The sequence below is a fragment of the Carcharodon carcharias genome, chromosome 5 (assembly GCF_017639515.1).
Source record: "Carcharodon carcharias isolate sCarCar2 chromosome 5, sCarCar2.pri, whole genome shotgun sequence".
NCBI lineage: Eukaryota > Metazoa > Chordata > Chondrichthyes > Lamniformes > Lamnidae > Carcharodon > Carcharodon carcharias.
In genome coordinates this window covers 66,028,325-66,044,784 of record NC_054471.1, presented here as the reverse complement: position 1 = coordinate 66,044,784, position 16,460 = coordinate 66,028,325, and the positions used below count along the sequence as shown (strand labels likewise).

At 46.4% G+C, this 16,460-nt stretch overlaps 1 non-coding gene across 1 annotated transcript; it reads left to right on the top strand.

Annotated features, from left to right (window-relative positions):
* Positions 1 to 5,815: 5,815 nt before the first annotated feature.
* LOC121278519 lies at positions 5,816 to 5,922 on the top strand. Its single transcript, XR_005943183.1, has one exon. It is a non-coding gene; the product is annotated as a U6 spliceosomal RNA (small nuclear RNA).
* Positions 5,923 to 16,460: the final 10,538 nt, after the last annotated feature.

The window sequence follows — 16,460 nt, the reverse complement described above, 5'->3', positions numbered from 1 at the left end:
ACACATGAATCATAATGTGTTAGCACACAGGGTGCAGCAAGCAATTAGGAAGGCAAATGGAATGTTGGCTTTCAGTGCAAGGGGAATGGAGTATAAAAGTCGGGATGTCTGCTACAACTGTACAGGGCATTGATGAGACCGCACCTAGAGAACCTTGTACAGTCTGGTTACCTAACCTAAAGAGGGACATGCTTGCATTGGAGACAGTTTAGAGAATGTTCACCAGGCTAATTCCTCAGATGAAGGGATTGTCTAATGAGGAAAGGTTGAGCAGGTTGGGCCAATACTCCTTGGAGTTTAGAAAATGAAAGGTGATCTTACATATAAGATTCTAAGGGGGCTTGATAGGGTAGATGCTGAGAGGATGTTACCTCTTGTGGGGAATCTAGAACTAGGCGTCACAGTTTCATTTAAGACAGAGGTGGGGAGGAATTTCTTCATTCAGTGGATCGTTGGAGTTTGGGTTTCTCTCCCCCACAGAGCAGGGGAGGCTGGGTCATTGACTATATCCAAGGTTGAGTTAGACAGATTTTTGATTGACAAGGGAATCAAAGGTTATGGGGACAGGCAGGAAAGTGGAGTTAAGGCCACAGAAGGGCCTCCACCAGTCAAGGGACCGAATGGCCTGCTCCTGTTCTTATTTGTTATATTGTTATGAAAGAGAGGTATTGGCTAGAGGATCACAGGGACTAGGTTGTGCTCTCCTGGCAGGATTTTCCAAGCCAAGGATTCTTAACCTGGGGACAGGATATTCTACGGGATCTATTTGCATATTGCTTGTAGAACTTTCCTTGTTGTCTCTCCAAGGATAAATGAATCGAGGAGTTTGAGGGGTTGTTAGGGAGATTACATGGATTTCAATGTTTGATGAAAACTCCAAAGTTGATGGATATATAGAAATCATATTTCATTCCTGTCTGTCTCCCTACTTATGTATATAAATAGTATGGTATTGCCAATGTCAGGCCTTGGAAACTGATTTTTGTTTCAAAACTATCAACGTGCATTGCAAAACCTATTTGTTTTCTACAAGGGATTTTATCTATTTCCTTTAAAGAAGCATTGACAGTCACCAGAAGCAGAGAATTGAGGGCATGATTTTGATTATATCACTCAACATAACTAAACCAATTTGTAAGATTTACATTCTGGAATTTAAGTGGGATCCTCCAGAACATCAATCCGAGGTGTGGTAGCTGCTGCTGAGACCAGGCCTGACTCACTAAGAAGGGAGAAAGGTGGCAGCCGCTGGTTACTGAATCTAGATCCCCTGACTCGAGCTCTCTGTCCTCCACTGGATGTTTCGCCCCTCCTCACAGGGCATGGTTTGTGGCCCCTCCTCTACCAGGCCAATTGGGGCAGTTACTCACATACTTTCACCACCAACCACACCCCCTCACCCTGCTCCCTGAATCCTTTCACATGCGTACTGAATCCAGTAACATCCGTAGACCATTCAATTAAAATATCCTGCAGCAATTGAAATTAGCCAGTGGCAGCTCCACATGTGTTGGTTCCATTTCAGTTTGATTTCCTTTTTGTTCTATTTTTGTATTTGTGCAGTGAAGATTGTCAGTCAAATGAAGAAGGAATTGAGGAAAGAAGCTACAGTGGTGAAACAGTGAGTCACTGTCTTCATGGAGAAAGCAGCGCAGAAGGTGACAACATTAGGACCGGAATTTTCCACCCCACCCTTGGCATCAGGTGCCATGGCAGGCATGAGCAGACAATGTGGTGGGAAGGCCAAAAATCGTTTTTATGCCGTCATCAAACCAGTTTGCGATCGCCAGCTCCGCCCATCAATGGCGGACCGTCCAACATCAGGAACCTAATTTCAATGCATTTGCATCTCATCATTTTATCCGCCCACTGGAATCATCCCCTCGCTCCGATGTGTTTCACAACAGCATTTAAAAGGTGTGCGCTTGGCGAGCTGAACTTTGAGGGGAACTTGGAGGTGAGCACATAGTAACGTTGCACAGCACTCGCGAGGGTTGCCCATTTGGCTTCAAGGAAGAGGCTCCGTGCATTCAGGTGAGGGCACAGGCAAGTCACTTTTTCCCAGCTGGTTGACAGTGCGATGCTGGGGCAAAGCCTGCTCTGCGGTTGGGGGTGGGGGGCAAGACAGCACAGTCTGATGATACTGCACAAGTACATACGGTGGGGGAGAGGGAAGCGGTCACACATTAGGGAAACTTTGTGTCCAGTGAGCATTCTTCTGCAGCTGAGACAGTTCAGGAGCAGCCACATTGACATGTTTGGAGTCGGGCCTCTAGCTTATCTGCCCACTCAAGCAACACAGAAGCATGAAAGTGCCATCAAATGCTCCTGAACATTTTACCCCTCAGATGCAGACTGCAAATTAATGAGTGTTTTAGTGGGCTGGAGAACAGTTGGACAACTAGGCAAGTTGTACAATCTCCTTGCAAAAGATGTCCATTGGGCAATCACTGGTGGAGGCGCTCACAGCCTCTTGCAGTGTCATCATTCAGGTTTGGACCAGACTCCCCCATGGTTCAAGCTAACAGTGCAGCCTTGCCGGGTTAGGAGAATGCCTGTGCTTGAGCTGAGAGCACAGCATGCAGTCCAATGGGTAAAGCTGCCGCCAATCGGTCAGGGGGACTGGGCCGGAGGTGGGTGGGGTTTTGGGCAGCCAAATTGTGCATTAAACTCTGGCCATCCGAGCGATACGGCACAAAAAGTCACCATTGCTGTCAGTGGTGTTTTTCTGACCCTACCGCAAATCTGGGATGATTCTGCCCTAAGAAACTGTTAAGGTTGACACTTTACTGCTGGCAAAACTAAAAGGTTTGAAATCTCACTTAAATATTGTGCACATTCTAATTCTTTCCCCATTTTCTCTCCTGCTGTCTTCAAAACGTTGAATCATAATGTGGTATAGTGATGAGGGTGCCGGTTGCCCTTTGGGGCCTAATCTAATTCATCCTTCACCTATAAGCCCCTCCCTAGAGTTTCAGCAGTCTTGCATTACCAATAAGGGCATCACAGGCAGACTGGATTGTTCACAGCCAGTGTAGTTCTCCAGTTAACAAAAGATTTAACTATTAGCAAAGCTCCTCATTATGATAATTGAGCTGGGCTCACTTCAACTGCAGAGGATTTCAACCTTACAGGATTGTCCCGGGGTCGCCAGGAGTAAAACGTTAATCTGGACACTGTTGTGAGCAATTTTAGGGGGAAAAAAAATCACAGGGACCTTGGGCAGAATTTTACAGCCCTGTCGCAGCGGGGGGTGGGGCTGTACAATGTGTTGAGCAGGTCAAAAACTTATTGACCTCGACAAGGCCGGAAAATCCCTCCGGCAGGAGGGGCCGTAAAATTCCGCCCCTTACTTTTTTCCATTTTCGCTGTATGTCTTTGTTTATTAACTTGTAAAATATTAGTATTGGGGTTTTGAGGGGAAGAGTTGTTTGACAGTCAAGTTGAGAACTGGGACCGGCTGATGTGCTGGGAGCAGGCAGTGAGGGGGTCAGTTTAGGGAAAGAGGGAGACAGAATTGGCAGTAAGTGGAGGGAAAGAGGGAGTGGGATGGACACGGGCGCCAGTATTTTATGCAGTGTTAGCAGTAATATGGTGAGTGGGAGCAGCATTGATGGAATTTTTTTACAGGAAAAATACTTGTGCTGTGTTACAGGGAGTGTGGAATTTCTATAACACAAGAAAGGGACCTTGGGAGCAAAAAAGTTGAGGACTAATGAGATTCATCTCACTGTTTCACAGTCAGCTGGAGGAAGGGGGTGGGGCGGAAGCATTCAGGGTGGTGATCTTTCTTTTAACAAAAGATTTAACTATTAGCAAAGCTTCTCATTATGATAATTGAGCTGGGCTCACTTCAACTGCAGAGGGGAAGAATTTCAATCATTCAAATAATTAGCAACTTGACAGATCCTCCGGGAAGCTGGTCATGCTTATGAAAAATTGAACTAATTCAGTCCTAAAAATAGAAGAGTCTTTGTTGAAGTGGGGGAGGGCAATCTCTGGTGGAACATTGCTGGCAAGGTGGTCGTCTTCATCCTTGGTGTCAATCTGCTTGTTCTCTTCTACCAGCCTAGGCTCCTGGGCCACTAGAAGCTGCCAGATTTTAGGCTGAAATGTGTGGACGTCCACCCTGTCCGCCCCCACCACCACCCCCCCCAACCAAACTCCCCCAATCCCCTGAAAAGCTAGGTCCAGAAAATTTCAAGTTCTGGGCGTCGTTAGCATTTCTCAACACAGACACTCCTGCCTCAAGTTGATGGGAACTGTTGCACAGCAAGTCAAAGTTTGCAGGTGGGATGGGGGGTGGTGGTGCAGGTGATGCTTGGGAACCATGGAAACAATCCCTGGCAAGGCAAGTAAAGAATGTTGGTGGAATCAGGAAAATCTGCAATCAGGAATGGGAGGAATCCAGGGGCAGGTGAGGCCGAAGATATTCATGTAGGCCCCCCTGCACCTGCTGGCCCATATAGGAACTGTCGAAATGTAAAAATTCTGGGCCTCCTGTGCCAGGATTCAGTCCACCGCCAGCTTTGACTGGTGGCTTTGAGACTATGTGAGCCTTCGGGCGGAATCGTCTGGTCCCATTAGTAGCGGGAGTCATGGGGGATGTGAGTGGACAATATGGACAATATGTCATGAAACCAGTTTGCGATCGTCCGCTCCACCCATCACTCGTGGGCCACATTTCCCACCATCCAATGTCAGGAGCTTAATTTTAATATATTTGCATCTCATTATTGTGCCTTCACGCCGGAATCATCCCCCCAGTCAATTTTACCACCCACGTCCGGTGACTTCAAAACGGCGAGCGGAACTTCGAGGGGAATTCGAAGTTGAGTGCACACAACCTGACACTGCAAGGGACTTGACTGAAGAGGAGATGGAAAAGCTGCACCTCTTCTTTGATGAGGAGGACATCAAAGGGGATGGCAGTGATGATGTCCTCAAAGGCGAGGATGCTGGCTATGCGGCCATTGCATTGGCCAGATGAGGCAGGCCCACTTGCAGGGCCCTAATAATCATAAGATTCATGATGGATGATGGTGAGATGCAATAAGGACAGTCCTGATATCCTCACCTTGCATCTGTGACGATTGACTCCTGTGTGGCTAATGGCAGCGCACATACACTCAGTGCTCAGACTCATGTCATAGAGACGCAGCGGAGGCCCGAATAGTTGCTAGATTCCAGGAGGATGAGGATGACATGCAGTGAGGATGCTCCATAGATCTTCACATTGCCTCTGTGAATATCTGACACCTGTCTGGCTGAGGGCAGCTCACTAGCGCTCTGTGATCAGGGTCATATCATAGAGACGCAGTCGTGAAACTTTAAAAACACCTGATCCTTTATCAGCTTTCATCACCTGCACCCATCAGGAGCACACCATCACCAAACAGAAATGCTGAAGAGATGGGGGGGCTATCCCCACCTTAAAGGTGCTGAAAGCACACAGCGAGAATGATGGAACTGCATGACACCTGCCCACAACATTCTGGCAGCAATGACCAGAGCCATCGAGGTGCAGAAGTCAGTAATGTTTCCAGTGAGTGTGAAGCCGGACCATCACTTTGGTCTGAAGGTTACACACTACACGTGGATGAGGCTCTGGACTGAGCCACCTACTTTTATCGCATGTAGGAACCAAGGTTTTGCATTTGAGTGACACGAACACTGCTCATCATAACAAGGAGCCACACGCAAGGAAAAATTCTAAACACTATTGTAAACACTATTTACAATAGTGAACATTATGTACAAGTGATTAACACCCATGCCCAGGCTGTGCAACTCGAAAGAGTTACATCTCCTTAAAATGCTCGCTTCGGCAGCACATATATTAAAATTGGAACGATACAGAGAAGATTAACATGGCCCCTGCGCAAGGATGACACGCAAATTCGTGAAGCATTCCATATTTTAGACTTACAAAACATTACATCTCCTTAAACTTCCGTGCTTGGTGGGCACCGCGGGGACTGGGGTGTTTTATTGACCCCTTTTATCACATTTTGGTTTGAAGTTGTAAGTTTCCTTTAAACTTTGTTCTTGGTTTTACAGCTGACCTGAGTTATGGGCTGTGTCTGATTTATCCCAATTTTGTTAATTTGGTTTAATTGGTTTTAACTCATAAGAGTTACATCTCCTTAACCTTGATAACATGCCGCTACATCTCGGTGTTCCCCAGACATCCACAACACAGTGGAGGCAGCTTTGACGTGCCTCCTCTGTTGGGCTGAAACCTGGAGGGCCACAGCCTGCTTTGGGTGTTCTGATATGGGCCAGTAGCACCCTCCTTGGCCGGTTGAGCTGGAGCTGCGGGGGTCACAGAAAGAGGTGATTTGGATCAGCTGGATATTTCCGGAGTCACCTGGGTGGATGGCCCCAGGGTTTTGAGCTGCTGGTCCTCCTCCCTGTGGGTGTCTAAAGGCCCCTGGCTGAGTCCTTGGGAAGAAGGGGATGCTGGAGTGAGATCGAGCTGCCCCACACCCCTTTCACGTTGACATTGTTAGAGGCCAACTATGATGTCAGCGATGGAGTTCAGTTCATGCAACTATGCAGGACCGATGTCCTGGACCAAAGTCTCCATGGTGGCCACCATCCTACCAGTGTTCCAGTGTTGACCTTGTTGTGTCAGCATGCTGGTGCTCTCACCTCAGAATGAAGGCTCCTCTGTTGTCCGTTACAATCTGAGGAGATCTTGTGTGATTGTCTTTGCAGCTCCACCAACTGCTTGAAGACTGAATCCAGAGTCTCATTTTGTCTGACTCGGACTCATTGGAACATAGGAACAGGAGAAGGCCATTCAGCCCGTCAAGCCTGCTCTGCCATTCAATACGATCATGGCTGATCAAACATTTCAATGCTTCTTACCCACACTATCCCCATAACCCTTTATGTTATTGTTAATCAGAAATTTATCAATCTCTACCCCTTAAAAACACTCAATGAATGAGCTTCCATGGCACTCTGGGGTAGACAATTCCAAAGATTCACAACCCTCTGAGTAAAGAAATTTCTCTTCATCTCAGTCCTAAGTGGCTTCTGCTTTATTTTGAAATTGTGTCCCCTGGTTCTAGACTCCCCAACCAGGGGAAACATTTTCCCTGCATCTACCCTGTCTATTCCTTTAAGTATTTTGTAGACTTCAATGAGATCACTTCTCATTCTTTGAAACTGTAGAGAATACTGGCCCAATTTCCTCAATCTCACTTCATAAGAAAGTCCCTCCATCCCCAGAACAAGTCTGGTGAACTTCCGTTGCACTCCCTCTATGGCAATAACATCCTTTCTGAGGTAAGGGGGCCAAAACTGCACACAGTGCTCCAGGTGTGGTCTAACCAAGCTTCTATACAATCGAAGCAAGACTTCACTACTCCTGTACTCAAATCCTCTTGCAATAAAAGCTAACATTCCATTAGCCTTCCTAATTGCCTGTTGCACCTAAATGTTAGCTTTCAGTGACTTCTGAACAAGGACGCCCAGGTCCCTTTGTACATTTACACTTTCTAATCTCTTACCATTTAGGAAATACTCTACACATCTGTTCTTCTACCAACGTGGATAACCTCACATTTTTCCACATTATATTTCATCTGCCATGTTCTTGCCCACTCACTAAGTCTGTATAAATCCTCCTGTAGCCGCTTTACATCTTCCTCACAACATACATTCCCACCTAGCTTTGTATCATCCGTGAACTTGGAAATATTACATTTGGTCCACACATCCAAATCATTGATATATATTGTGAACAGCCCAAATACTGATCCTTGTGTTACCCCACTAGTCACAGCCTGCCAATGTGAGAATGACCCGTTTATCCCTACTCTTTGTTTTCTGCCTGCTAACCAATCCTTAATCCATGCCAGTATGTTGCCTCCTATCCCATGTGCTTTTATTTTTCTAATCAACCTCCTGTGGGGGACTTTATCAAAAGCTTTCTGAAAATCCAAGTATACTATGTCCATCGACTTTCCTTTATCAATTTTATTTGTAACATCCTCAAAAAACCCCAACAAGTTCATCAAGCATGATTTCCCATTTGCAAATCTATGCTCACTATGCCCAATCAGGTCATGATTATCCAAGCATCCATTTATCACATCCTTTATAATAGATCCTAGCATTTTCCCTACTACTGATGCAAGGCTAACAAGTCTGTAGTTCTGTGTTTTCTTTCTCCCTCCATTCTTAAATAGTAGATTGACATTTGCCAACTTCCAATCTTTAGGAACCATTCCAGAATCTATAGAATTTTGAAAAATGATCACCAATGCATCCATTATCTCCATTGCAACCTCTTTGAACACTCTGGGGTGCAGAATATCGGGTCCCGGGAACTTATCAACTTTCAGTCCCATTAATTTCTCCAATACAACCTTCTTACTGATACAAATTTCCTTTGACCCCATATTCTCCCCCATTTTGAAGTCTCCTGACTTTGCCTGTAAAGGACCCTCATTTATCTTAGCCAAAGGCTTCCTTTTTACTTAGCTATAGAAGCTTTTACATTTTTTGCTAGATTGCATTCATATTCTATTACCCCTTTCTTTACCAGTTTCTTGGTCTTCCTTTGCTGTATTCTAAAAAACCTCCTAATCCTCAGGTTTACTACTACTTCTGGCAACTTTATAGGCCTTTTCTCTAAATCTTCTACAATCTTTAACTTCCTTTGTCAGCCATGGTTGACTTACTCAGCAGATTCTTTGCCTCTAGCAGCCCTCTGAATGCTGGCGACCAAGAATGTCTCTGCCTCCACCTGCTGTGGAACTGATTGTGTGCTGTTCTCACCAGATTGTGATCCCGAGGCTGTTCTACATTTAGGTCCCATCAAGGTGTGTGTCACTGTACTGGTGGAGGATGTGTGTGAGCGTTGTTACAGGTCTTCAATGGTGCTGCCCTCAGGGTCCTCATCCGAGGTGCTCTCACCGCTAGGGATGGGGTCAAGGTTACCTGAGGGCAACGTGGCAGGTTGCCTCTGAGAGAAAGTAGAGATCATTACTGCTGGACAGCCGCATGCCATCTGGATGCCACATGCCAACTGGATGAACAGTGGACTCAAAGTAGCGTTGAGAGAGGGATGATGTGGTGCAGGATCCTCACTTGTGTGTTTTCCACCAACCTCACCATTGCCACAGGAACTTTCTGGCCAGCTTCAGCGCATGACTCCTGAATGCAGTGTGCACCTTGATGTCCAGCACTCCACCCGCGGTCTGGGGCCTCTCTTGGTGAATGTGCACGATCTTGCCCTGCATAAAGACAGATGTAGAGAGCATGAGCAGGGCGCGTGCCAGGCCAAATGAGAAGGATGCCAGGTGTGCATGGTGTGTGCTGAGTGGAGCTATGGACAGGATGAGGGGACAGTCTCCACAGGAGATGAGGACAGATGGAGATATGAGGGTGTGTATGAGAGAATGAGTGTTGATGTCGCTTGAGCTGGCAGTGAGTGAGATGCCAGTAAATGTGTGATGGGCTTCTGAGTGGGTCAGTTGAGACTGATGAGATGGTTGACTTACCCTGGCGGCACAGGTGAGATCATTCATCCTTTTTCTGCACTGGATGGTTGACCTCTTGGGTGCATCTTTGGCACTGACCACCTCTGCCACTGCCTCCTAAGCCAGAGTGGTGAGACTGATGAGCCTCCTGCAGCCAGAGCGGGGGTAGAGGACATCGCAGCAGACATCCATGGCATCCAAATGGCAACCCAGGGGTGTGTGACTTAATCAGGGGATTGCACTCTTCCTGGCTTTTGGGGCCATGTCTTTACCGGAGCAGTCCTGGGCTGTAAGTATTGAAAAGTGCGTGCGTGGCTGCAGTTTAAATATGGCGCCAGTGTGAGAAATCAACAAGCTAATGGCCTGGCAGGCAAATCAGAGGCTGTTCGACAAGACTGCTTAATTTATGTGGCGGGACGGGGTCAATATGGTGCGAAAACCTGCCATTGCGGACAGCGGGTAAAACGTCGTTTTTTTACAAAATCTGAGACAATTCTGGCCTTAGTTAGGCCCACAGCTAAAAAGGTGTATGCATCCTGATGGTGTCATGGACATGCTGCTTTGAGCAGAATTTTATGCGCCCCCACCTGTGGGTTTGTAGATTGGGGGACCCCTAAAATTTCCTGATGACGTTCCCACCGCCTTCCCGCCTGCCCTGACCTGTCTCAATTTTATGGTGGGACAGGCGAGGCCTTGCCCAGCAGGCCCACCCTTGCCCCAGTTGAGGCCCTTTCGCAGGAAATTATTGGCCGTTTCCCTCCCAGCCTCAATCTCTAGGCAGATGGGAGGAGCTCAGGAGCAGGGAAAAGCCTGGAAAGTCACCCTACTCAGGTCTCAGGTGAGAAGCGGAATTGCCTCCTTCAATAACCTCCTTCCCACATTGGGCTATGACAACCAACACCCCCCCCCACCCCACTCCTCCACCCTCCCCCCCCCCAACCCCCGCAACAAGGTCTGTGCTCCGTGGGTGCTCCTTCCCCACCATCCCAGGCCCTCTTTATCAAGACCCTAACCATCTATCCCCACTTCCCTGGGCCTCAATTCCCCACCCTACCGTGAGACCACCTGCACTTACCTGGACCTGAACTCCATGATTTAGGAATCTGGTGACTGCTTGCAGTCCCAGTGCTGACACTGCTGACCGATCCAATTGGCTGGCAGCTCCCTGAGGTGAGACTTCCTGAGTGAGGGCTGGAGGTCCTGCCTCCAGTCAAGGAGCGTTAAATAGCTGCAGGGCAAGCAGGATGGGCAGGGATCCCTTCCCTGCTGACTCTTCAGGTGGTAGGGCAGGTAACACAGCCATCTGAAAAATCCCCGCCTTTGTTATTAAAATTAGGCCTCCTCTATTTTTTGGCAGATGGAGAGATGGGAAGGTATTAGGAATGCAGCGTAACCTCATTCCCTCCATTATCTTAACTCCCCCGCTTGTACTGTTTCTGCCTCATGACATTAGATCTTTTATTCCTTTGATTTGTCTCAGTGTGTCAAATTGTCTCCTGTGTCATCACCTGTTCTCTGGTCATGTCATTTTGGCTTTACCTGTCATGACACTTCTTTTTCTGTTTGGGTGCATTTGTGTTGTTCCTTCATTTCCGACTTCTCCTTGCATTGTTCCTTCTTAAATGCTATTCATTTGTAACATCTTTCAGTTCTGTTGAAAGGTCCACAACTAAAATGCCTTGTCTGTTTTTTCCACAGTTGCTGCCTGACCAGCTGAGTGGTTCCAGCACTTTGTGTCTTTTGGTTCAAATTTTAGATTTGCATCTGCAGCATTTTGCTTTATGTTCAAAACAGAACATCCATGATGGTAGCAAATATCAAGTAAAAGCTGCTGGTGATCAATCAAAGATGTATACAAACAGTTGCTTGGTAGTACAGAGCTTGAATGTTGCTGAAAAGAGAGACATGTTGCTGAAGATTTTTGTCTTGCACTCATCAGGACAAATGCAAGAATGCCAAATTTCAAAGATCACAACAATTTATACTACAGGTTGGCAAGTCAAATCTGATTGGCTGAGGCATTACCATGGCAAAAGCATCGGGGAACTATAGGCTCCCAAGCTCCCGGTAATTCAAAAAAGGCTCAAGGCTTGAACATATTCCTTATGTTTGCAGAAAATGAGTCCTTTTGTATGAATGTATGTCACTTCTAGCAAGTGTAAATGAGTCACATTACAAGCTCAACTGATTATTTTAAATTGATTGTCAGTAGAGCTATTAATGCACTCAGGATTGTTCAGCCAGTACTGCCCAATCACAGAATCTCATGTAACAGGAGACATTTTGTTTTGCAACCACGTGCTGGACAGTCTGTACTCTGCTGTTTACAAACAACCGAAGGAACAAGGTCCTCCTTTCTCCCCTAATGAAGTTACATCAAGTCTACAGCATGGAAGCAAGTCATTTCGTCCTCACAGTACTTATGCTCACATGATCTCCCTCTCACCCCTCTTCAGTCAACTCTAGAATATCCTTCTATTCATTTCTCCATCGTGTGTTTAGCTAACTTTCTCTTAAATGATTATACACTAACAGTCAACGGCAAATTGGGGTGTGGCCAATATAGCCAAATTGTGACTCTTACATTTTCTAACCATTACTTTATCCATTGTATGACTGGAAAAGGAAAAAAATGTAGAGCAATGGGGAAAGAGCAGGGAGTGAGACTAAGTGATCAGCTCTTTCAAAGAGTTGTGTTACGGACAGGAAGGCGTTTAATTTAAACAGCCCTGACTTCTCTCTCACTATCCGTCCCTAAGCAGAAAGACATTTAAATTTTGATAGCCCCCTTTATAAGCAACTCTTCAGTTTTGGTGTGATCCAATCCAAACTTGAGATAGGGTGAATTCACACTCAAAACGCGGTAAGGGTTTTGCTAGGTAGCCACCTGCGCATTCATACAATAAACGAGGGATAGAGAAAGAAAGATTTACAGGGCAAAGATCACAGAGCAAACAATTGTTGCTTCATGTGAGACCCGAGTCCAGAATCAAAGTCCAATGGCTCATTCCTTCATAAAGGTTAGCAGGTCAAAAACTGATGCTGGATAATTCCCTTTTTGGGTAGACTTCCATGATGAAATAGGCACACAGAGATTAATAATCTTGTAGGCGATAGCATAGCAGTTCAGAAGTTCCAGTAGAAACAGTGTGGATGGGGGTCAGGCATTCAAACCTGGATAGACCCCATTTTCTGAACTGCTGCTTGGTAGATGGAAGATGGCAGATTGATTTTCAGTACAGCAAGACAGTATAACTAGTTCTTCCAGCTAGTGATGGTGGTGGTGGTGGCGGGGGGGTGGGGGGGGTGGTGGGGGGGTGGTGTTGATACCATGTCACATGATGTCCTACCTCTCTAGTTTGGCTTTGACAAAAGGTATATATTTCTTTGGCTATGTTCCTGAAATCATTAATGTTCCAACGATGAAGTCTTAACAGCATGTTGCAGGATCCTTTGTCCTAGCAGACAACTCGACTCCAGTTGGCCAGGCCTGGCTTATGAAATGTAGATGACCTTTGTATAATTCCTTTTGAACTTGGTCTCTGCAGCCCACAGGGGCTATTGGCAGCTCTTCAGAGATAATGAGGTGAAAGTTGCTGTGATATTGCTAAATAGCTCTTATTGTTGAGGGTCACAGACAGACATTTCTTCAGCCATTTTAAAAGGTCATTGTCCAATTTTTAAATTTTATAAATTAACCATGAGGAGATATATATATATATCTATATATATATTTCATAAAAATATAGTGTGAGATCTTAGCCTTGTTACGTTCCTTGCAGCCTCAGAGAAAAAATTAATTCTATTTCCTTTTTATTTATGTGGTCTTACGAAGGAAGAATAGGAAGAATGTCCAGTCCTGGAATGTAGAAGGTTTAGGGAACTTTAGAAGATTCGAAATTCATCTGTCAGTGATGTCTATTCAGGGTTAGAGTTCTGAACTTTCCTCTGTTGGGGATCAGGCATAAGCACCTGCCTGGCCAAATCCTGGGGGTTTTACAGGGTGGTTAGCACACAGGGGGTGAGTGATGGCCAAGCTGCTCTGGGCGATCCACAGGGGAGTGCTGGGTATCTCATTCTTTGAGTGCCAGGTCTTTTGATCATAGGGCTGAGTGGCTCTTGTCCAGCTTATCTCCTGCCCGTCCACTTTGGTAACCTTTGGGTTCTGCTATTCAAACCTAGGGACTGTGGCTAGGCTTAGGGTCACAAGAAGGGTGTTTTAGAGGGATTTTGACCTCTTTAGGGGATTCAGGTTCAGTGTCCAGCTCAGGCGCTAGTACAACTGGAATGCTCCAGCATCTGTTGCTAGGCGCTTTGGGCTGGCACAGCAACAGAAGGGCAATGTGTTCCTGAACTTGGGCCAGCCTTTCTGGGCGTGGATGATAGGAAGATGGCCTTCTGGAAGGCGTCTCTCTCGCATCCATACCAGGTAGGGTGACAGTGCTGTAGCCTGGTGGATTGTTTTGTATTATTTTAATTGCAGGGGGCAACTCTGTCAGGTCACCTTGCAATTCTGTATTAAGAAGGGTGAGTATAGGGTCCAATCTGGTTGTAGTCCCTCTGCTGGTCAATTGGGTAGGCTCTGTGTCTTTTGGAACATCACCGCCCTCAAGTGGAGGTGCAGCTCCAGCTTTTGTGGGTCTTCAACTGGATGAGGCATCTCACTCCCTATCTGGTCATCATTTTGGGAACTCCCTTTGTCCCTATTTAATGTTGGAAAGAAGATTTATGCTAGCCATACTTCAGGGATTCCTTAACCTTTTCCTTTCCTGGTCTAATAACTTGCTCCCTTCAGGCTCTTTGGCTAAATGGGGCATCTCCATCACTATCTCTTTTGCTGCTATCGGACTTCTCTGGTCCTTATTTAATTCTGGGATACTTTGTGAATCTATGTCAGATTCTAATGGTCTTTCCTGGACCTCTTTTAACTTCACTGGCTTGGCTTCAGCCTTGCTACATTTGAGCAGTCCTCACTCAATGTTTATGGGTGCTATTTCACCCGTTTGAGCTTCTGGATCTGCCCCAGCTTTCTGCTCTCCCGCCCATTTCTGCTGGTTGGCATTGGCCTCTTTTTTTTCACTGGCTAACACCTGGCTGCCAGTCAAATCATTCCCAAGGAGGAAATCAATTCCTGTTACTGGTAGTTCAGGGACAATTCCTGCTGACAGGGCCTGAGGCAAGCTCACACTCCAGGGACCTTATGGAGGGGTACAAACACAGATCCTCCTCCCACTCCACTGATCAGTGCATTCAGGGAGGACTCGGGGTAGTTTTAAGTTTCCCTCCAACATTAAGGACGGAGTGGCCCCTGTATCCCAGCACACTACAACTGACTGGCTCACATTTTGGGGTGGGTAAGGGGATACTGTTCCTGAAAGGACAAAACATCAGAAACTCTCTAAGAGTTTGTCTGGCTCAAACACACATTGTGCCATGTCCCCCAAAGAGTAAGTTTCAGTAGTGAGAGTCTCTGCCTGCTCTGCTGCACTACCTGTTGGGGCATCCTTTGGGGGACTACTCATGCAGAGCCCTAATAGACCAACAAGCTTGCCTCACAATCTCCAGCACTCAGGCCTGGAATGGCCTATTTTATCTATTTATTTCTATTCATTCATGGAATGTGGGCATCGCTGGCTCAGCCAACATTTATTGCCCATCCCTAATTGCCCTTGTTCAGAGGGCATTTGAGAGTCAACCACATTGCTGTGGGTCTGGAGTCACATGTAAGCCAGACCAGGTAAGGTGAACCAGCTAGGTTTTTTTTTACATGACAACCAGCAATGGTTTCATGGTCATCATCAGACTTTTAATTCCAGATTTTTTTTTATTGATTCAAATTTCACCATCTGCCATTGTGGGATTCAAACACAGGTGCCCAGAGCATTGCCCTGGGTCTCTGAAATACTAGTCCAGCTACAATACCACTACACCACTGCCTCCCCCAATGCAATGGGAACACACCCATCTCTCAGGAGGTTCTCCTTTCAGGCTGCAAGGGAGGCTTCTCTTGCCCTCCTTTGCGCTTTCTTTTCTGAGTGGGGGTGTCTTTCCTATCTAGATCGCCCTGCTTATCTTTCCAAAGTTCATGGGAATGGTTTGGTCTGCCTGAGTTTCCAGGCCTATGGGTGAGGTCATAGCTGGCTGCTGCATCCCTGGCTGTGAGGATTCTCTGCTCCTTCAAGTGTATTCACAAGTTGGAGGGTAAGCAGTACCAACTTATGCCCATAGGTATGTGGGACTCTTAGGGATCTTATCCATTGGTAGAACGTGATTTGCTTCAGTCACTCAAATTCAATGTTGGTTTGTGTGGGCTTCTTATGAGCATTCTGGAACTGCTGGCAATATGCCTCTGGGACTAACTTACTTGTAGGCACTTAGGATGGCAGCCCTGGTCTGCTCATAATTCATGGACACATCAGGGGTCAGCATGGAGTAGACCTCTGGGACTCTCCCTGACAGCTGTCCTGAATTAAAAATGTCCAGATATCTAATGGCCATTTTAGCTGCCCTGCTATTTCTCAAAAGTGGCAAAAATTACTCCACATCACTCTCTTCAAACTTGGAATTAATCTAGCATACTTGAGGACCTCAGAGAGTGGTTCGGGGTTAGAAAGATAGGAAGTGCTAACCGGTTGAAAGAGATTTTCCCTTGCAGCTTCCAGCTGTCTGGCCTCTCTATCTCTTTGAGCTGCTAGCTCCATTTCCAATTTTTGGAGCTGGAATTCTCTTCCCTTTTCTTGTTCCCTCTCCTAGGCCTCGCTTTCTCATTCTTGCTCCCCATCTCCCTAAATTATTGCTGTATTCTGAGCTTTTCCAGCTTGAATTGGGCCAGGAAGGGGATTCAGAGTCATGGTTGAGCTCTACATCCTGCTGCTGTACCGGTAACATGAGATCCAAATGTTCCACCAACAACTGGATCAGTTCACTTCTTTCCACTTCACTGGACAATTTTAACTGTACCTC